The sequence below is a fragment of the Coptis chinensis genome, chromosome 8 (genome assembly GCF_015680905.1).
Source record: "Coptis chinensis isolate HL-2020 chromosome 8, ASM1568090v1, whole genome shotgun sequence".
NCBI lineage: Eukaryota > Viridiplantae > Streptophyta > Magnoliopsida > Ranunculales > Ranunculaceae > Coptis > Coptis chinensis.
In genome coordinates this window covers 73,217,983-73,241,856 of record NC_141463.1, presented here as the reverse complement: position 1 = coordinate 73,241,856, position 23,874 = coordinate 73,217,983, and the positions used below count along the sequence as shown (strand labels likewise).

The 23,874-nt window shown below is 37.7% G+C and overlaps 1 long non-coding RNA gene across 2 annotated transcripts; it reads left to right on the top strand.

Annotated features, from left to right (window-relative positions):
* The first annotated feature begins 11,260 nt into the window (after positions 1-11,260).
* LOC147482893 (uncharacterized) lies at positions 11,261-13,819 on the top strand. 2 transcript variants are annotated; one of them, XR_015205837.1, is made up of 4 exons: positions 11,261-11,388; positions 12,479-12,628; positions 12,740-13,037; positions 13,225-13,819. It is a non-coding gene; the product is annotated as an uncharacterized LOC147482893 (long non-coding RNA). The 2 variants fall into 2 exon arrangements; XR_015205838.1 differs by lacking the exon at positions 11,261-11,388 and adding an exon at positions 11,480-12,370.
* The last annotated feature ends 10,055 nt before the right edge of the window (positions 13,820-23,874 follow it).

Here is a 23,874-nt window from a genome sequence, read left to right as displayed (position 1 = left end):
TACCCATTTTATCCCTATAGTTGGCTCCCAAGCTGATTAATATGCCTCAAGTGCTAGAATTGTGCATGACATTAGAATGCTACAATGAGGGAATATAATTTAAACTTGAGACAACCATCTAGAAACTTCGTAAAGGGACAAAAATTATCTTGATTTCTATTAGTATATTGCATATTTCACTAATCATGTGATACACATGAAAAAATAATAATTGATCTACACAGAAAAAATGAAGCAAGCAATACCAACCATACTTACTTGAGTGTTGGTGAAGTGTATCAAAGAGCGCTCCCTCAAGAAGTACGTTTGTTTGCAGGCTTATTAATTAGAAACTTGATATTCTCCACCATGGTAATTGTGTTGTTCTTCAGCTCTTCTTGTATCCAAGAATTGAAAGGATGATCAATATGAATATTTACATTGGACATGACATGGACGATAATACAAATCATTAACTATCTCATCTTACTAAACAAAGGCATACAGAGAGAGAGAGAGAGAATAAGTTAAATGAAATATTAACAAAAATACCTCAATAAATTAGTAGAAAGTGTCGTGGCCATAATTCCTTTTGGGTTGGCACTATAATCTCCTCGAGTATGTAAAGTTGAAGCTTCCTTTGTCTGAAAATTCATGTAAATAACCAAGTGAATGACCTGAGAGAGAGAGTATATGGCTAATGGAAGCATGTAGTAGATGTAGTGAGGAATCTAATGAGAATGAAAGCAAAATCAAGTGATTGAATGTTAGAAACAAAAAACTCCTAAAGACAAATAGTTACTAAGAGCCTCATCTTGGAAGTGCGTCGCCATGACCTATGAGTTTCAACCCGTTTACAATCCAAACTTGAATAATGATCTAATGATAAGGAATGAGATTAAATCGGACCAAGTCTTCTTATTATTTTCCAAAAGTCAACTATTGTATCTTTCATATCTAATGATTCACTCTACATAAATTACCACGTCCCTTGAAGTTGTCTTAACCCTGAGTCCATCCTTAGGATGCCTAGGAATTTACTTCTGGAACAATTTTGAAGTTTTCACCCAATGAGATCTCAACAGTGCAGTCTTGTAGCTACTAAACTTACCATTAAGTTTCTTTCATCATAGGGCATGACATGCATTGTCTATGTACAAAATTCTATATGTAGCTTATTTTTGAACAATTATTTTGAGAAACAAAATGCCACATCAGTATTCTTGCATAACTGGACATTTAAGAAACAAACTTAAACTTTAAACGATGGCAATCTAAGGTACTTCATTGGGGTTTCGTGGACACATCAATCATAAAAGTTTTCGATAGTCTTTATAAGAAACCAAATAATTGACTATTCGATCATGGTATCGAACATGCTGGTAGAGTCTTAATTAAATTGACAACGAAAAGGAAGTAGTAATCAGAAAGAAGTTCTCCCAATAAGACAGGAACAAAACTATAAAAATGCATGTAAAGCTTGTCTTGGACAATTGGCTTGTTTAGACTTGTAAATTGTAATGCCTTGAGACAGTATGACAATACTTAGTAGACACGATTCACTAAACAATCACAAATGCCCTGAAGCACTACATGGCACATGCTTACGTAACATAGTGTTGAAGTTTAACAATTGTTAATACCTACACCAACATACATACGTTTGCCACCAAATGTTCCATTAAATTTCTGAACACCTTAATGAAGTCCTTCATACAACATCTTCCATAAACTAAACTTCTCTTTCTTTAAGGCAAACACACCATGAAAAACCATTCCAGTTAACATTCTAGATCCAGGTTATACAGCTCTTTGATAAATTTTCCTTAATATTCTGTGACCATCTATAAACTGATATTTATAAACAATCAATATACTTCGTATTCAACAATATGAATATAAGTAAGTTCACAAAAATTCATCTGCACTAATAGTTTAATAACTAATAGTTATATTCTTGTCATAAGGACTCTGAGGAAGCACATTTATGTTAGTAAAACTATTCACTTCATTCAAATATTTTAAGAAATGACACCGACCATTAGCACATCTCACCCTACACAATTTGCAAGGGGGGTGCAAACTGAGGAAGCCAAAACCTAGAGGCATGATCCGATCCAAGCACATATTTAGCTTAGAAACCTAACTTACAAAGAAATTAAAGCGACCAAAAAACTGTAAGGAAAAAAATGTTTCAATTGTAGTTAAAATACCTATTGTTGTGCGAGTTTAGTCTACGTTTGATTATATTTAAATGCATTTAATTGGCTGCAGAAAAGAAGATGAAAAAAAAAGATGAAAACACAATTAAATTTTATAGGATTTTAGTTCAGTTGGTGCATATGAAAATTCAATCTAGATCATTGTAATCACAACATTGATTATTTATAGTAATTTTGCAACAAAATCGAAGGTAAGCAAATTAAAAAAACATAAATTGTGCAACCCCTAACCTCAAAAAGAAATCATGGGTTTTCACAGAAATTGAGTATTAGTATTGAATTTTTTTAAGAGATTGAGAAGTTGATGAAGATGGTAAATATGGTGATCAAACATCTTGTTCTAGAAAACCTTAACAGTCGAAATTCAAGCACCTTGCTACATGATCAAAGAGAGAAAACAGAGTAAAGAGAGAGAACCACAACACATTATCAAGCCAAAAAAAAAATCAAATGAAAAACTTTGGACTGTTTGATTAATCTTCATGGGAGGGGAGAGGAGGAAAAATAATGGGTTATGGAAAGAGGTACGGTGGGTTTATTAGATAGTATATTGTTTGTCGTGAGTTTTTTGTAGCAATTTCTCTATTGCCTAGCTTAATACTAATCTCTTAAAACTAACATCGTATTTGTAACACTTTTAGGATGTCAAGTTTCCTGCTCTAACAATTATTGGTGAAGAAAACAAAGGTCTTCTACTTGATCTTACCAAATGGAATGCACTTTTATTACAATATGATGCATTGATAGGGGAATTGAATGTTCGTTAGATACATTAGTGTATTTCAAAACTTGATAACATTGAATAGACTTCCAACGACCTAATGGTTTGTAGTTATGAATAGAGGGAATTACTTGAGCTATAGGTGACCCACAACTTGACACTCCCAAACAAAATCAACATAGCACCGAAATCCCAATTTTTTATTAGCTAAATCAGATCTAAATGTTCCATTTTCTAATCATTTATACCCAAATAAATCCTAAAAGTTCAATCCTATAAAAATCCAATCAATTTCAATGAAAAAAACACCTTAGTGGAGCTGGAGAATGTGATCGAATACCCTGATTAAAGATGTTGGTTTAATTACAAAACATAAATTTTATAAAGAAAGAAGAAAACGCATACCTTGACTTAGAACGGTAGTGAGAAATGCTCCAAATGGATACACATCAATATGTGCACTTGCTTTGCCAGTTCTAGTAAGTTTTTGTGCAATATAATCGAGAGCACCTGCATGGCAAGAAGTTTGAAGATCAACTCCATGATCACATAATTTAGCAAGGCCGAAGTCCCCTAACTTTGGGAGTAGTATATTACACTTTTACATCTCTATGAATAACCACTTATAGCCATTGTTGATGCAAGTAAAAGGGCGCCAAACTTAAGTATAGGCTTAGATTGATCGAAGGGGAATTTGTCGAGATTACCATCGGACAGGAAAATCGTATACCAACAAAAGCTCTCACTTAAGTACCTATTAAAATATTGTATGGGTTTTAGTTAAATTCTCTCGTGGAAATCGTGCTCATTTGATTCCTTCTTTTTATTTTTCCTTATTTTTCTTAAAAAGGTAATAAAATATTAGTCATATGATTTGTAGATCCTTAGTAGTACTCATAAGATTTGTAGATTATTAGACTATAAGTGCCTAACTTCCATTCTCAAAGAATTTGATTCCTACTTTTTTTTTTACAAACAATCAAGAACAATTGGCACAGTACATGGCCTTGTATCCAGAAAAAGAAACAATGGAAAAAGGCTTAAAAAAAACAAAAAAGGAATTGGAATATGTGTTTATAAGTTTAGGGTAACCAATTTTTGAGTGACACACTCAAAGTATTAATTAATATCATTAAGAGTTAATTGTGGAAGGACTCATTGTGGAACAAAGTAGTACTGGACAATTAGATTCCAAATTCCAAATATTAAATGTAGAGTGTGGAGTGTGGAGTAGTGGAGTACAATGTGGAAAGTTAGAATGGTGGAGTACAGGGTTAACCAGGCGTAACCTCAACCCCCTGGCTCCGCCACTGCGTAGTGGAACTCTTTTGACTGGTAATATCCCTATGCAACATCATGAGAGGACAATTTCCACATACAATTAGATAAATAACTATTGCCGGCCGGGCAGTAGGGCAAACGGTGAGCCTATAAGTCGTATATTATCGTTTATGAAGACAACTTGGTATTCCATCCTATGCTCATCTATGTTGGGATTCTTCCAAGCTAGGTCAGCTTTGCGCATATCTATTACAGCTAAACCTCGGGAATATATTATTTAAAAGGGAACTGGATTAAGAGTTTATTACATTTCCCACAACCTATTGTAATAGAACTTGTGCAAGATATGGTGTGTATACTTCAATAGAAAAGTATACACAATGTTATACAATTTCAGGTTAACCTAAGCATTTGTCAAAGCATATTGCGTATACTTTATTAAGTGTTAAAAACCAACTTAAATACAGCAAGAAAGTCATAGCATATCGTATACTTTATCAAGTGTTAAAAACCAACTTAAATACATCAAGAAAACCAAGTGTTATTACCTTCTCTTTCTCTTTTTCGGAGATTAACGCACTTTGTCGAAAGAATCTTGTTCCTGAGCAGACTACATACAAAAACACAAATAATCACAATTCACAACCAACAAAACACCAACGTACTCCATTATTTAAATAAAACAGTTGGGGAGCTAATTTGGAATGGTGCATTATGATAATTGGTTTAGTAAGTTTAGAGTAACCAATTTTTGAGTGACACACTCAAAGTATTAATTAATATCGCTAAGAGTTAATTGTGGAAGGACTCATTGTGGAACAAAGTAGTACTGGACAATTAGATTCCAAATTCCAAATATTAAATGTAGAGTGTGGAGTAGTGGAGTACAATATGGAAAGTTAGAATGGTGGAGTACAGGGTTAGCCAGGGTGTAACCTCAACCCCTGGCTCCGCCACTGCGTAGTGGAACTCTTTTGACTGGTAATATCCCTATGCAACATCATGAGAGGACAATTTCTGCATACAATTAGATAAATAACTATTGGCGGCAGTAGGGCAAACGGTGAGCCTATAAGTCGTATATTATCATTTATGAAGACAACTTGGTATTCCATTCTATGCTCATCTATGTTGGGATTCTTCTAAGGTCAGCTTTGAGCATATCTATTATAGCCAAACCTCGGGAATATATCATTTAAAAGGGAACTGGATTAAGAGCTTATTACATTTCCCACAACCTATTGTAATAGAACTTGTGCAAGATATGGTGTGTATGCTTCAATAGAAAAGTATACACAACGTTATACAATTTCAGGCTAACCTAAGCATTCGCCGAGCATATCAGATACTTTATTAAGTGTTAAAACCAACTTAAATATTAAAGAAGAAAACCAAGTGTTATTACCTTTCTTTCTTTTTCAAGATTAACACACTTTGTCGAAAAGAATGTTTGTTCCCGAAAGCAGATGCATACAAAAACACAAATAATCACAATTCACAACCAACAAAACACCAACTCCATTATTTAAATAAAATAGTTGTGGAGTTAATTTGGAAGGGTGCATTATGATAATTCGTTTAGTTAGATTCCTGCAAACGTCTCCGACTGGCTTGAGTTAAAGTGTTCAAATTCCGATATATGACTAATGCGCAATTAAGTGATGGCACAATTCTGTAGTGATAGCACATACAATTATGTAGTGATGCAAATTCAAACCTGTCAACAGATGCAATCATGACAGCTAAAAAAAATAACCCCTGTCAAAGAAGAGAAAACCCACAACCAAAAACGCAAAGTTGGGGAAAAAAATAAAAAAATAAAAAACTTGCTTTTACCTCGCGATTAATGGAAGCAGTGTGTTTAGTCCCTGCAAGTTATACGTGAATATTTAAGCCCGCCATTATCAAGTTAATTCTTAGTAGATTAATATTCATGGGATGGGAGAGGAAGAAAAGTTACGGGTTTTGGGAAGAAGTATGGTGGATTAGTTATTACTTATTAGTTAGTGTTTTGTTTACCGTGGATTCATTTAATTTGTAGGTTTTGTTTCCATTTTTCGTCCCCTGATTTCTTGTGTGCGCAAACTTCCTTTTTTGTTGTTGTTGACGAAGGCATGCAATGACACACTAAATTGTAAGGAAACCCCAACACCTTCCTCCTACATGAGAAGTGATAAAACATAATTAAAACTCATTCAAATATGAGAATTAAAATCCGTAGGAAGGCAACCACTGATTGAAAAGAAAAATACCAAAACATTTATTTATAAGGATAAATTGTTATCTAAGTTGCGAATGTCGACAGTTCTGACCATGTAACCACTACTTGACCCGCACATCCTAACTTGGGATCGTTAGGTAACCTTATTGCAATTATATAACCTTGTAGTTTAGAATGGTGTACTTGCTTGGTGGTAAGCATAAAGTCATCTTGTAACTGAGACAGGAATATTACCATTGGTGACAGACTGACAGGCACAAAGTCTAGATTTTCCAACGCTTTTAAAGAAAAAAAGAACAGAATCAGAAATAAACCAAATTGAAAAGCTCAGATATAGATTTAAGGTAATGCAAGTGAAAACATTTTTTTGATTCAATAGTGATAGTACTTGTTGACATTGTGTCACAAAACAAAGAAAGACACATGCATTGATATTTAAGTCTAGTCATGAAACTTATACAGTGAGCACGGCTAGTCAATAACTAACCAATGTGTGCATGGTCACCTTATAAACTACCCATGCTATGTCAATGCAATATGAAAACCTCTAAAACTTACTCTTGAGAAGAATGGTCTCACACTTCCTCATTTTCTAATGTATCTAATTTAGTTCAAGAAAATGCCATGACTCGAAAGCTAAATCCTTCCTAAAGTAGAGAAAACAATCAATAAGGGCACAACAATCACCATACATTTTGGTCTCACTACCTCTAACTATATTGGGTGAAACCTTAAAGTACCACAATGAATTCAACTAAGGGCTAAGGCTACACTAATTATCAATCAAAACAGAAAAGAATTGAAAATAGTCAATATGGAGGAAAATAAATTTAATAGTGTAGAAATTGATTGATTATAGGGTCAAGGTAAAAGTTTATTGAGGTGACACATAAACTTTGGACGCCCTATCTCAAGATGAAATCACAAAAGAACAACATAAAGTTTATGAACAAATCAAAGTCGTTCTTACTTCTTTCTCAAAATAAGAAAAACGATATGCATTTAATCTCTTCGTTCTTCCAGATTTAGATGCCTCGAACTATGTAGAAGAACTGTAGCATCCCTCATATCATTAAAGTTGGAAAAAAAAACATTTATGCATGAACTTCCGCTTCTTAACAACGTTTCAGCTTTAGTAGAAATAATAAATCACTGACTTAGTTATGATGTTCCCTTCTTTGTTTTTTTTTCTCCTACTCAGTGAGACATTGTCACAAACACTTAGACCCAAATCAATTCAACACAAACAATGATAAAATCAGAACCCATAAAGGCTACAATTTTACACCTTATAACATCATAAAATAGGGATAATGAATCTAAAATGAGAATACTAAATATAGTATGTTGCACTATTTGGTTCGAAGAAGAGGACCATACCTAGTTGCTAGTTACCTTGCGGGAGATTGAAAGAGCACAAACCAACAAACACACCCAAATTTTTTCCGAGATGGGTTTTCAGTTTGGTATTGTCCGTGGATGAATTCAGGAGTACGTGTGAGCATGTGAGGTACCTAACACAATATTAACAATAATTGATAAAGGTTTTATCCCTTGTCGTTTCTGTTTCTCATCACCACATATTGAAGCATCATTACCAAAACAAAAACAACTATAACATTTATAAAGAGATCAAAAAAATAAACAAGAGTCGGATCATCTAAAGTATATACAATGCTTCTCTAGTATAGTAGCTAGCTTGTTCAACCTATTTTTCATCAAATCATGTACTGAGATTATATATGTTGCAAACACCTAGGAAAATAAAATAAAGATAAACATACAAAGATGGCTCTTTGTATATTTTTTCATTTATTTAGCAGGCGACTACCTTAAAACAAAATGTATTAGCTTGGAAAAGTATCCAACCATGTGGCATCCTCGCTCATCACATTCACATAAAACATTAAGGAGAAACAGATCGACATCATAATAAAGAGTCTTGTGATCAAGAAACAATTTTGCCAAACAACACAGATTCTGGCCATACACCTTGTTCTTCTTGCCATGAACTTGCTTGAAAATGTTTTTAAGTTTTTGAGACCCACACACTAAATCATTTGCATAATATGATTTCAAGCAAACCTTGGTTGAAAATCATGAAACCTGCCAAACTTTAAGGGGCGCTTCATGAAATTGAGAAAAAAATCACTGAAGTACAACTTTAGAGAGTCATTGTATTCTGGCGGGAAATGGGAGAAATATCATGTCTTGGTCTCATTTAGCTTTTAAATGGTGATTTGGACTTGAAAAACTGTTTCGTTAACAAAATACACAACTTTTGAAATGAGTGACTTTTCGTCACTCATATACCTAGATATGCCACCAGAATTTTCCATATTGATTCTTGAAACTTTTATCATTTAAGTCCAAGTAGTTTGTGAAATGACACTGAATTCCATCAAGAGTTATACCGAAAATAGAAAACCTCAAGATTTAATTTATTTTTTTTAAAAAAAGGAAAAGAAAACCTGAAAAGTAAATCATTGCAATTTAGAACTACCTTCAGTTATGATCTATCAAGTATCGAAGAGGGCACCTTCAAAAGTAGAGGTAGTAACCGATCATTTTCAATTTATCTTTTTGGAGAGACTGACAAACTCGCGAGTTTTTTTTTGGTTCTTTGCATAAGCTGCCGTACTATTAAGTCAAGTTAAGATGATTTAATGTCCCATAAACTTGCATAAAACACATTTGAAAACGATAATTGTATGACACCATTTCAAACCTGCACTCTCATAAGCTTGCAAAAAGAATGACGAACTACCTGAAGAATCAATTTTGGCATTGGCCGAGAGATGTCGATAGGCGTGAAGACTTCTTGGATGAATCACCAACATCTGAAGAAAGCTTAGGATGTATTGGAATTACTATTATTCCAATTAAATATGATGGTGGGTGAATAAACATGTTCATGCAACTTTGCAAAAATGGTCGAGCTCAAGTATGTACTTAGTTATTGAAGGCAACCATAATGCATCGTTGACGGATGTGTGAATGGTGTGTAGGCATACCGCGAACTGGCTTTGGCTTTTAACATATGCAAGTATACCCTACTTGATCTATCATCTAGTGCAACATATGACTGGTTAAATAAATACAAATAAGTAGTGGTTTATGCAAGCTTATGGTGTCAATATCATTATCTAAGACTGAACATTGCAACAATATATTATTTCAGAATAGTCAAGCAAAACTATCAATCACTTTCGGCTAAAAAGTAAAGCGTCTGCTTTCTAAGGAAACAACTCACTTTCTATTATTGTCATAGTAACCAAGTTCTAAGGAAATTTCATAACCAAGTTCTAAATAAAATGCCATAACCAACACTTTCTAAGGAAATTTCTTCAAAAGCTATTAAATTGTCTAAAAAGGTTTCAAAATCAAGTACAACCAAATAACAACAAAATATCCCATCAATTACATTTTTGGGGCCGGTATAGTTCCCTGTAATGATCGGGTTTAGTTCAGATTGATGCCATCATATCCCATCAATTACATAGTTAGAATCATTCTTACAAAAAGACCAATAGAGTTCTAGGTTTAGCTCGACCGATAGCATCGTACTTCACTTAATTGTACACCTACTAACCTAACAATAAAAGTTTAGGTGTTGACATAACATTTGTCTAATGGCTTCGCATTATTCTACGTTAGCTCTTTTGTTAATGCCGGTGAACCTTTTTCCCCATACTTGAGAAGACATCTGCTAGAATAGCCTTCTCCTTGACCTTCAATCTTCACAACAAGCAGGAAATGTGAAGAATGTGTTTCCAGACCTATAGTTAGCATTAAGAACCGAACACGACATGTATGCATAGTCTACCTCTTTCGCGATCGGGGAATGTTCGACTTTGGAGACTTATGTGATCTTCCTTTGACAGTTGGCTTTTTCTTAATAGTTGGCTTTTACATTTGTTGCTTCACGGGCAAAGGGTCAATTTTATCTGCCGCTTTTGGTCCTGCATTTTCATTGTCTTCATCTCGCCAAGGTTATATGTGCAACACCCCTTCTATTGCTTGGGAGGTTCCGATATAGACTCATTAACGACCATCGGTATCAACGAGAGGAGCTTACGTCACCCGAGTCCAAGGAGATATCTACGGGTCGAATCTGCATAAGAGTGTGGTTCCATACTTGGAAGCAATTGTTCAGGAGCAGATGTATGAATATCATCTGCTGAATGTTGAGAAAGGTCGGAAGATTTGGGTGGATTTGTTATCTCACACGTTATCGCTTTTCAACTTTACCAAAAGTTATACATCTCCAGGAATAAGTTTGACCGAACCTACAAAATTAGAACATGTGGTTAATCACCGAAGTTTGAACTGAGCTTGTTTTCATTTCGAACCATCACTAACTAAAAGCCGAGTGCCCGAGTTCGACTTGATTGCAGATTGGTTTCACTAACCTTGCTTGTGCTTTTCCAATTAGCAGGGGCGAGAGCTCCTTCAACATCATTGGTTATAAGCTTTTAAAAAAAGAGATACAAAGAATAGTGTTCCGAGTATTTATGATTAGGGAATGGTTTTTCTTTTGTTTAGTTTGTGTATCTCTTTGTTTTTTTTTTCGTTATTTCTTCTTTGTTAGGTTTTTGGTAGAATTTGTATAAGTTTATTTAATTTGTTATTTTTTTTTAAAAAAATTGAGGAGTCCATAAAAAATTAAGAATAGATTAGGGAGATTTAAACAGATCTGATGAGGTGTCACTAATTATTATTCCATCCGATTTTTTAGGAGCCAATCATATTGCTCTAGGTGCAAAATGGAGCGATATGGTGAGGAGAGAGAATGTGCGCGAGCTTTTATATATATATATATAGAAGAGTAGGAGTCTGAAAAAGAATAAACACATCAAAGCTAATTTTGATAAAATATTGCTAAGAAAAGATGTATCTGAATGGATACAATTAATCCCCGGTTCGCGCGAACCCTCTCTCTCTCTCTCTCAATAGCTAATAAGGTATCTTTCCCAGTTTTCTTTTCTTATTTATTATTATTTTTTCGAGTGATTGGATGATTGGATGATTGCAGTATGGCTGTAAGTTTAGTTTTGCTAAAAGTTTAAGAATAAGTACAGCATGTTAATATGCTAGACTTATTTTATTCCATAAGGTTGGATATCATGAAGTAGAATGGTACCAACTAATTAATACAATGTTCATTACATTCTCTCATTTCTTCCTACGAAAGAGGTTGTTGGTACAACTGTCCTATCAAAAGGATGGAAGGACCTTTGGACTTCAATCCCAAATCTCGACGAACTTCTGTAGCTTTGTGGACGGAGTAGTGTTGCATCACCTTGCTGTTATAAATATAAACAAATTTTCCCTTCAATGTGTACAATGTGATGCAGCTCACCTAAGTGCATGGGTCTCTACAGCATTGAGGCTTAACGTCCAAGAACTCATTCTCAAAGTTTATTGTGGAGATTCCTATATACTACCTTCTCCCCTTTTAACTTATGAATCGTTGAAGGTACTGAAAATTGATGTGCCTGGAGCTTCTATTGCAATTTCCACTTCAAACTTTTTATTAAGCCTCGAGGTCTTGCATTTTAAACATGTTGTATTTTCTGCTGAAGATACATTTCAGAATGTTTCTTTCAGTTTCCCTATCCTGGAGGATTTTGCTCTAGAAGATTGTCAGTGGCCGGAGATGAAATCTGTCGAAATTTTTGCTCCAAAACTTAAAATGTTAACAATAACCGAATGCAAGGGTAGTAACTCATTCCAAGATGATTGTGAAGTAAAAATTTATGCAGAGAGTCTCATATCATTAAATCTGAGTACGAATGTTCTCTATAAGTACTCTTTAGGCAACCTATCATCTGTTGTTGATGCATATTTTAATGTCAGACATTTTCCTGAAACCTTTCTCTATGTGCACGCGGGTATGTTCTAAGAGGGATGCGTAACGTAAAGAATCTAAATTGTAACTTTATGGTAAGCCTCCTTTTGTAGTTTAAAATTTTGAAGGTTATATTTATTCGTAACATGTCATGTATATTTTTTCTTGAGTACTAATGATTATTTGTGACTTGATCTTTCTAGACTCTCTCTCATCCTGCTATTTCGGCCCTTCTGCCGACGTTTTCTCACTTGGTCCACTTGAGTGTGCTCTCCGATGGATGTACGAGTGGTAGGCAATTGATTGACTTCCTTTCTAACGTGCATAACATCAAATCTCTTATCTTTCCTGATGTAAGTACCTTATCTAGTACGTTTTTCTTTTGATTTTGATTTTGATTTTGTAGAAAATTGGTATTTCATGCTATTACCATTCTGAAGTGCTGTTGATTTTGTTTCACGTAGGGACTTGGTTCATTCCAATTCAAAGGAAACGGTCGGATAATTGGAACAACTCCTCCGTCTTTTCTGTCACACCTTATTTTAGTTCGCCTTCCAGTATTTTTATGGAGCGAGAAGGAGCAATGGTTTGTTAAGTTTTTGATGGAAAGCGCAGCAGTGATGGAGAAACTGACTGTCAAAATTAGGGGGCCCCCATTGTATCAGGTTGCTACAAAGCGCAGCAATGTTGAATCGTTACAAATGCTGGCTAGAAAGTTAAATTGTGTACTTGAGCTTGAGTGAAATCATATTACAATTCAAGGTTGTTGGTCACTCCATTGTCCATTCTGAGGTCGTGTTAGTTTCTGTTCCATGTTATTAATTGGTGCTAGACAAATTGCATTGTCAACTTCCACTGTTATTCAAAATATCAGAATGATACATGTTCCGTAATAATGTTCTTACCTTATTGTCAGACCATGACGTTTTTGTGTACGTTTTATTTTCAGGGATCACGGGAGGCAAGTTTCCGGTGGCGTTATCCAATCTTGGAGATGCCCGAAGAGTTTTAGTAGCTAAACTCAAACCCAGGGCCGGCTCAACCCCCTAACAAAATAGGCAGCTGCTTAGGGCCCCGCAGCCTAAGGGGCCCCAATATAATTCAGCCCAATGCTTTCTTTTCAGCCTACAATCGTTTTTCTGGCCCTTATTTAAGGGTTAGATAACGTACATTGGAATCTATGAAATAACGGTAGATAACCATTTGTTTCCCTCACCTTCTCCAACGTTTCTCTCGCGTTCTCACCAAAAAAATTCCTCACATCCATTGGCATTTGGCGTTCTCTGACCAAAAAAATTCCTCGCATCCATTGACATTTGAACTTTGCCTAGGGCCCCTGATTGTCTTGAGCCGCCCCTGCTCAAACCGATGGGAGTTTGAGCTGATGGTAGCTAAAGTCAAGTTTTGGGGATTCCAAAGACCAAGACATGTGAAGAACTTTTGTGATAGAAACAATATATGGTTTTGGGTCTAGACCTTTGGTTTTTTATAAAAAACTTCCGAATGTATGCACATGGTACAATTAGAATACTCAACTCGCTGGTTTGGCCTAATCTTTGCATGGTTTATGTTCTCTGAGATGTGTCCATGGAAAGATTGGTTTACTATTTTGTCTTCTCTAACTTTATTTTTTCTGAAATTAAGATATTCTCTTGTTTAATAATTTTACGATATTTTGGGAAACTAAATAATTTCAGCATAACTAGAGTTCTGAAAGCTGATGAAATGTTGGTAAACAAAGTAATTGATTAAATTTTGAAGAAAGAAGTAAAGTTGAAGTAGAAAAAACTAATGTTTTGGATTATGCCAAATTATTTCTGCTTTCCATTTCTCAACAGGTGTGTACAATTGGGTCAGAGAGAAAGTATGTTTAGCAATTTACCTGGAGATGTTCTTTGTTTCATACTCTCCTTTGTTCCTACAAAATATGCAGTTCGTACTCGTGGAAGAACTTTTGGACTTCCAGCCCTCAACAGGAAAAACTCTGTAGATTTGTGGACAGAGTGTCACATCTCATTCATGAGTCATGCGTCAAATATAGACAAGCGTTCAGTCTCTTCATTGGTAATTCTGATGAAGATAAGCTCAATTCATGGATCTCGACCCTAATAAGTGTTGGGTTGTTGGAACCGTCGAGCTTTGCTCCGGTGTCCGTTCACCACTCTACATTCGAAACGATGAAGAGGGCGACGGCGACGCTTCGTCCATGGCAGGCCAAGGCTCATGCAACTCTTGATGTCGAAGAAGAAGAAGGCTTCGCCACACCTAAAAGGCGGACTCGCGCTCATGCTCTGATGAAGAGGGCGCTCGCGCTCACCTATGGGCGCGCCCGCGCTCAAGCTCCAGAATTGCGGCCCAAGCCCATTTTACTTCCCCTTTGTCTATGTACACCTATATAAAGGAAATAGATTAGGGTTTTGAAGTACAACTTTGAGAGATTCATTTCTAGGGTATTGTGGGAGCTCTATTGAGCTAGGGTTTGAGTGAGGCCTCTTCTTATTGATTCTTGATCTCTTGTAAACTCTCCAATCTTTGTTATAAAGGAAACTCGGCTCTTGTGTGTGGATGTAGGTAACATTTACCGAACCACCTAAATCTTTGTGTCTCTTTGCATATTTACTTCCATTATTATTGTTGCTATGAATTGTAATGATACAGTAGTGGTTTTGCTTGGTTGAGGTTGTTGTGATAACTACCAAAGTCTTGGGTGGGTGATTTCCTTGGTGTGATCTCCAAGTTGAAATCATTTGGGATAGAAAGTAGCTAGATTGAGGTGTGACCTTCTAGTGAAATCTCCCAACAAGTGGTATCGGAGCACGGTTTTGAATCATTGGAACAAGGTGTGTGAGGAAAGTTTCCACCTTTAGCATTTGAGGCTAGGTGTTTGAAGAAATTCCTCTGAGAGAGTCTCCACCGTTGTGTTGGTTCAAGTGGAAGTCATGACGACCGAAAAGGAAAGCTACAAGATAGAGAAGTTTGACGGAACAAACTTCGGCTATTGGAAGATGCAAATTGAGGATGTTCTCTATCAAAAGGATTTGATGGAAACATTGATATGTGAGAAGCCCGATGAGATTCCGCAAGATAAATGGGATTTGCAAGATAGAAAGGCCTTGGCCACAATCCGATTGAGTCTTTCGAAGTCGGTAGCCTTCAATATTAAGACTGAGAAGACGGCGAAGTCTCTCATGGAGGCACTTACTACGATGTATGAACAACCCTCGGCCGCAAACAAAGTCTATTTGATCACCAAGCTATTTAGTATGAAAATGTTGGAGGGACCTCCTTGAGGATCACCTAAATGAATTCAACCAAACTAAGGACCAATTGGAGTCGGTTGAGATTACATTTAGTGATGAGGTGCTAGCTTTGGCGATACTTGGACAATTGCCTCCAAGTTGGAATGCGACTATGGCGGCTATTAGTGGCTCTGCGGGAATGACCAAGTTGAAGTTTGAGCACGTTGTTAGTATGGTACTAACTGAGGAAATCCGGAGACAGGATTGTCCGTCATCTTCGGGATCAACCGTGGTCGGCATTGAGCACTGAAAGTAGGGGAAGAAAGTCAAACAGGAGTCGTAGTAAGAAGAAGTGGAGGGGGAGATCGAAATCTCAAGCCTCCCAATTGCAAAGCGTTGAACACAAACCTCGAGACATGAGTGAAGTGGTGTGCTATAATTGTGGTAGGCACGGCCACTATAGCCCCAATTGCCGGCACCAAGAAACAACAACAACATTAATAAGAACAAGAAAAAGAATCAAGAAGCTAATGTTGTTGAGATGGTAGATGACGCTTTGATATGTTCGATGGAGCCTGAAGGAGTCTTGGGTACTTGATTCGGCGCATCTTTCCATGCTACCTCACATCGAGAGTTCCTTGAGAACTACACGAAGGTGACCTTGGAACGGTCTTTCTCGGTGATGATGACCAACCTTGTGACATTGTCGGCAAGGGTGATGTGCATATCAAGATGAATGGCTCGTCATGGTTATTGAGGGACGTCGGACATGTTCGGGTTGAGGAAGAATTTGATTTCGTGGGGCAATTGGCAAGTGAAGGATTTGTTCTGATCTTTACGGTGATACTTGGAAGGTCTCGAAGGGTTCATTGATTGTTGCAAATGGTAAGAAAGATGGTACTCTCTACATGATCGCACATGGTTGTGAGTCAATTGCCGCGGGCACATGGCAAAGAGGATCCGAATGTTTGGCACCATGAGACTTGGTCACATGAGTGAGAAAGGAATGAAAATCCTTCACTCTTACGGTAAACTCCCAAAGTTATAGTCGATGAAATTGACTTCGTGAGCTGTGTATTTGGAAAGCGAAGCGGGTGAGTTTTTGAGAGAATGGGTCGACTCGAAAGCTAGAAGGCTCGAGTTGATACATCTGAGGATGTCCGGGGCCAGCTAATGTCTCTTCACTTGGCGGAAAGTCATATTTTGTGACTTTCATTGATGACCATACTAAGAAGGTGTGGGTCTATTTCTTGAGACACAAGTCGGAAGTATTTGAAGTGTTCAAGACTTGGAAGGCCATGGTTGAGAATGAGACAAGCTTGAAAGTAAAAATTTGAGATCCGACAACGGTGGAAGTATGAGGATTCAGGTTTTAAAATCTTGTCTTGACAATGGCATCAAGATGGAAAAGACTTTGCGGGGACACCTCAGTGAGAATGGGGTTGCAGAAGCGAATGAATAGAACAACCCGAGAGAGAGAGCTAGGTGTATCGTACACTAGCGAGGCTTGCCCAAACAGTTTAGGCGAGAAAGTGTTAGCAACGCTTACCCCGATCAATAGAGGACCATCGGTACCTTTGGATTTTAAGATTCGGGAGGAAGTGTGGAGCGGGGAAGGATGTGAACCTTTCCCATTTGAAGGTGTTTGGTTGTGTGTCCTATGTCCACATTAGTGACCAAGCTAGAAGCAAGCTTGATGCTAAGTCACTAAAGTGCACCTTCATTGGCTATGGCGGTGATGATTTTGGGTATCGCTTTTGGGATGATCAAAATCAGAAAATCATAAAGTAGTAGAGATGTTGTGTTTAATGAAAAGGTGATGTACAAGGACGAGATGAAGCCACAAACCAAGGAATCGGGCAGTGAGAGAGAGCCACGAGTATGTTGAGTTGGAAGACTTTGATGTAAGTCGTGGTATAGTGGGAGCTCCACGGTCGGAGGAGGACGGTAGTAGTGACTCGAGAGAATAATGAGGATACCACACCACCACCGAGTCCATCTCCACCCTCGTGCCCCAAGGAAGACATCAGGCTACATGTACCGAAGTTTGAGATATCCGCCCTCAACCTATGTGAATTACTTGCTACTTATCGATGGTGGCGAGCCACCAATGCTATGATGAAGCATTGGAGGTGAGTGATGCAAGCAAGTGGGAGCTTGCTATGCAAGATGAGATGAAGTCCCTCATCTCTTGTGGCACGTGGGAGTTAGCCAAACTACCCGTGGGCAAGAAGGCTCTGAGAACAAATGGGTGTTTAGAGTCAAAGAGGAACATGATGGTTCGAGAGATACAAGGCAAGGCTAGTAGTCAAGGGTTTTCAGCAGAAAGCGGGCATTGACTTCACAGAGATATTCTCTCCCGGTGGTGAAACCGAATACTATTCGATCGGTGTTGAGTATTGTTGCGTGGAAGATTTATATCTTGGCGGTTGGATGTTAAAACCGCCTTCCCTCCATGGTGACCTAGTTGAGGAAATTTATATGTAGCAACCGGAGGGTTTCATCAAGAAGGGTAAAGAGAATATGGTATGCTTGCGGGCTCGAAAAGAGCTTGTATGGTTTGAAACAAGCCCCTAGGCGTGGGTACGGGAAGTTTGATAACTTCATGCAAGGAAATGGCTACTATAAGTGCAACGTGACCATTGTTGCTACTTCAAGAGGTTCGACTCGGCTACATCATCTGTTGCTATATGTTGATGATATGTTAGTAGCGAGTTACGATATGTCGAAATTGGGAGATTGAAAAGAAGTTAGCAAGTGAGTTCTCTATGAAGGATTTGGGGTGTGAAAGCAGTTATAGGGATGAGGATCGGAAGAGATAGGCGAGAAAGGTATTTCGGGTTGTCACCGGTGAGTATATTGAGAAGGTATTGAAGAGGTTCAAGTATGGGTAGTCGCGAAACCGGTTTGCACACCTTTGGCGATTCACTTCAAGTTGTCAAGGAACACTTCTCCCAAGATTGTTGAGGAAAGAAACTTCATGGCCAAGGTACCATCACGCCCGCCATTGGAAGTCTTATGTATGCCATGGTTTGCACACGTCGGGATATAGCCCAGCGATTGGGAGTTGTCGATAGATTTATGTCTAATCTGGCAAGCAACATTGGGAAGCCGTGAAGTGGATATTGAGATATCGGAGGTACTCTGAGAAATGCCTATGTTATGGAAGGGTGTTGTGAACGCAAGGGTATGTGGATGCGATTTTGCGGGGAGAAGTAGATCGCGAAGAAGCACTCTTGGTTATGTCTTTACGGTGGGGTGCTACCGCGATGAGTTGGATTTTCGATTCTGAAGATTGTTGCTTTGTCTACCACGAGGCGAGTATGTGGCGTTCTGAGGAGGCAAGCAAAGAGATGATCCGGTTTCTGTGGATTGATGGAAGAGCTTGGGATGAAGCAAGAGAGAAGTGTGTTACACGTGATACGGTGAGTGCTATACATCTTGCCAAGAATTCCGCCTTTCATTCTAGGACCAAGCACATTGGTCTCGGTATCATTTTATCCGATCTCTGTTGGAGGATGAGGTCTTGGCACTTGAGAAGATCCAAGGGGTGAGAATCCGGATATGTTGACCAAGGCCGTGCCCTCTCGAGAAGTTGAAGTTGTGTTCAACCCGGGTTGGTCTTCTTGCTTGAAGACCATGATGGATGAGCCGAGTGTTTCTTTAGTATATTGGATTTGGATTGAGTGGTTACAATTGAGATGTGATGTGCATGAAGAATCTCGAAGGTTCCAAGTGGGAGATTGTTGGGTTGTTGGAACCGTCGAGCTTTGCTCCGGTGTCCGTTCACCACTCTACGATTACGAACGATGAAGAGGCTGCCATCGTCGTCGTCCATGGCGCCTTCGCTCGTCGTGCAAGCTAACTGATGTCACGAAGAAGAAGGCTGGGCCACCACTTTAAGGCGGACTCGGCTCATGCTCTGATGAAGAGGGCGCTCGCGCTCACCTATGGGCGCGCCCACGCTCAAGCTCCAGAATTGCGGCCCAAGCCCATTTTACTTCCCCTTTGTCTATGTACACCTATATAAAGGAAATAGATTAGGGTTTTGAAGTACAACTTTGAGAGATTCATTTCTAGGGTATTGTGGGAGCTCTATTGAGCTAGGGTTTGAGTGAGGCCTCTTCTTATTGATTCTTGATCTCTTGTAAACTCTCCAATCTTTGTTATAAAGGAAACTCGGCTCTTGTGTGTGGATGTAGGTAACATTTACTGAACCACCTAAATCTTTGTGTCTCTTTGCATATTTACTTCCATTATTATTGTTGCTATGAATTGTAATGATACAGTAGTGGTTTTGCTTGGTTGAGGTTGTTGTGATAACTACCAAAGTCTTGGGTGGGTGATTTCCTTGGTGTGATCTCCAAGTTGAAATCATTTGGGATAGAAAGTAGCTAGATTGAGGTGTGACCTTCTAGTGAAATCTCCCAACAATAAGATGTAAAGTTCAACAACTTGTTCTACAAGTCACGTACCAGTACCACCTATTCCATCTAGCCTCTTTACTTGTGACTCGTTCAGGGTATTGAAATTTGAATGGATACCGATGAAAATTCCTGCTTCAGTTTATTTGTCAAGCCTGAAGATCTTGGATCTTAAAAATATGAGTGTTTCAGGTATCGAGGAAGATCAGGAAAGGGGGAAAGCCACTTTTATTTACGTGTCTTAGAAGAATTAATTTGTTATGAATAATTGTGCATGGTGGAAAATCAAGGCCGTCAACATTTCTGCTCCCACACTTCAGATGTTAGTAATACACGAAAAGTTGAATACTCTTTCCGCTAAATGTCTGTTTAAGATTTATGCAGAAAGTCTCGCTCGTCTCTTCAAAGATGATAAATTGTTCCCCTTGATTGTGGCTTCACATTCCATTATAAAGTTGTTTTTATTTTTCCTACACAGGGGATTGGTTTGTTTGTAATCAGTAAACACGGTGAAATAATTGGAACAACTCCTGACTGGTTTTTGTCACACCTGAAGGTAGTTGACATCAAGAACTTTTCATGGACAGTTCGTTAAGTTTTTGATACAAAATGCAACAGTCATTGATAATAAGCTGATGACTGTGAAAATAACGACAAAATGTGAAACATAGAGAGGAAACAAATTCTGAAGAGTTTCAAATGCTTGCTAGTGGCTTGTAGTCTAACAATTTCTGAAGATTATCAAGTTTCTGCCGTAAGTACCAACTGCCAAATCGAATCTCTTATCCAGTTTTCCTTCCTTCATTATTTCTTTTCATGTCAGTTTTCTACCTTTGCTGCTTAGTTCTTATCTAAAGAACTCCTGCCTTACTTTTTAGATACGTTCATCCTCACTGAAATGTGAATTTCACTTGGGATGCATTGTGGTGTTAGCTACCACTTTGAGCTTGCTTGCTGTCAGCTTACCAAATTAGATAACCATTTGGTGGTGTGATTTTTTTCCTAAGATAGATGGTCAGAAATCGAAGAGCGCGCATTTTCCTAAAACTCCACTAGGCCACTCTGATTGTCAGATCTTATCCCTTAAATTTTTTGTAAACCTATGGCATGTAAGCCTAGGTATTCGATGTGGTCCTTTATTTAAAATGATGGAAAATCTAGCTCTTACGGAAGTATTCTTATGGAGGATTCTTTCTTTCACAGTTATTATAAAGATCAGAATGCAACGGGATTGTCGAAAACAACGCTCTTACTTCAGAATGATCGCCAGTCTCGGAGTTGCTTAAATTAATGGTGGCAATAAGTTAGGATATGTATGTTATGTCAGAAAGAAAACTGATATACTATCTTGGCAATGTAGGCTTGTCATTTTGTGAGTGTAAAAATTCATTTATTTACTGCTCACTGTTTGGTCTCAGGGGATGTTTATGTTAAGCTGTGTCTTGAACCTTCACATATTGTTCGGCTGATATGCCTTTCACTCTTTTTTCCGTTATTTTGGAATAGTATTTGTAAAGGTGTGATATGGTTTTCCCTTACAAACAGTCTTTAGGGGACTGGAAATAGATAATTGGATGAGACCGAGTTCGACTTGAGAGCGAACTGCCTACGTATCTTACTCTGGATTCCAAGGGGGAGAGTAGAATCAGGTCTGGCGTAGTTCATAGGAGAGGTATTTATAGAGATTGAGCGTATATCCTTGCTCTCCACGTGTAAAGGGTGTCCTAAACGTGAGGTGGAGATTAGGATGGCATGTGAGAACTGTTCTCATAGGTCTGATGTAATGATGTGGAGTGGCAGTCTGTACAAGTAGCTTGCGGCGGTGATCAGTGGCTGACGGTCAAGATATGTACAAGTACTCTTTAGTCATGATTGCTTATGGATAGGGGATCTGTGTCACTTCCTAGCGTGGTTCGCCTGATATTGCGATCTGGCTGTAGCGTTCTACTGGCTCATGGATGCGACCTGTCTCCATAGGTCGATGTGTTATTTCCACCATGTTAAGCGCGTGCTGGATAGAGAATATCACTCTCCTACAGTATTCATGATTTTTCTACTAGACCTGATTACTGGCTGGTCGTATCGTTTATTGTGAATTCTCTTTATTCCTTACTTTTTGTGGTTCTTTCCGAAAATTCCTTCAGACACTGCAAGTTTGGATTATGCTTCGACTTGCTGAAATGATTGTTGAAATCTCTAATGACGTGATATGATTATCACAAAAAGTACTTGATTTGTTGCCCAAAAGATGCAGTTAATTGATAAGCAGAAGCAGAGGGCTTTTGATCAAGGTTAATCTGTATCTTCTCGAGACTTTCATGGGTGCAAGGTTTTTCATAGCTTTGGTCTATATCTTCATTATCCACCATCAAACAGCTAAAATAATTAAGGTTGGGTTATTAACTAGTACCACCACCCATACACACACTAGAATCCCAATCCCAATCCCCATCCCATCCCCATCCCATCCCCCCTTAGATGGGAAATTCGGGTCTCCCCCTAAAATACACATAAAAAAAATAGTCTAATTGGGATGACCGTGTGTTTGTGTGTGTGTTTTCTTTTTTCAGTGAAGGGGCGGGGGGATAGAACATCTGGGAAGAACTTGATTCATATAGTAATGAACAAATTAAATGTATTGTATTAAGACGAGATTACAAAGATTGTGTACAAAGAGATTACACAAGTTCAGTATGAAGCGTTAATTAGCTAGAGTATTTTCTCACATGAAGAACAAAAGAATGTGTACAAAGAGAAATGTGATCAAAATCTAAACAATACAGATCGAAGATAAATGTTTAACTAACAAGCTGCTTTTATAACCGAGAAATCGATGATCCGACTGGGAAGTAGGACACCGTAATGGGAGCTCTACTCTTGGACATTTTCAAATTAACTGATTTTTTTGAGTTTGATTTACTAATTTTGGAGCTAACCTTCTCCTCGGACGAGACTCGATTAGAACCACCCAAACAACTGAAGAAGCTAAATGAGAAGGCCATGTATATATACTTTTTTTAAGCTGAAAAGGTTGAGAACAAAGAGCAGGTTTAGCTTAACAAGATCAACTGCGCTAGTTCATATATGTTTTGCAAGCCCATACTTCCTATATATATATATATGTCCAAGAAAATGGAGTTGAATTTTCAAAATGAAAGCTGAAGTTTCTTGACTAGATCAATAAAGACCACAACTATTTTTATTACTTTCCTCCACATTTCTTTTCGTTATACGTGTCTATATGGTCGACCTGATTTTAGACAATATCAGTAACTATCATATGGACGTAGTGGAGATGGAGACTTCCTTGTTTCTAATTGGCATATATACATGAATTTTAACATGATATTGCGCGCTATCTTATTGCGTGGATTATATATTTTTATGACTTCACTCTGGACCATATTATCATCAAGAAGACTTTGTTAAACTATTACGAAAAAAAAAAGAAAATAAGCAATAATGAAATTGTTAGAAATGGTTCGAGAATGCAGAAGTGCCCGATATAAAAGTTATGTCAAAGTTTTATATTAACATAATTCAAGGTTAATCAGGTCCTCACCATGATTTGATCAACCCTCCGTTCTACCCTATAGCCAAATAAGCAACTGTTTAGGGCCCCGCAACCCAAGGCCCCCAATATAATTTAGCCCACTATTATTTTTCAGCCCATTATTTTAACGGTTTATAATGTTTTAAAATGGAAATTAGAAAATTAAATTAGTTCTAAAACCCTTCGTTTCCCTCGCTCTATTCTACGTTTTTATCGCCCTTCTCCAACAAAAAAACTCTTCCCATCCATTAGTATTCAGATTTTGTTTAGGGCCCCAAATATCTTGAGCCGCCCCTGTCAAGCTGGTTATGTCTCATATATGCCAAATGCTTTGACATGTTCGGGTTGAGTACTAGAACAACTTATAAACACTTAAAACCTGC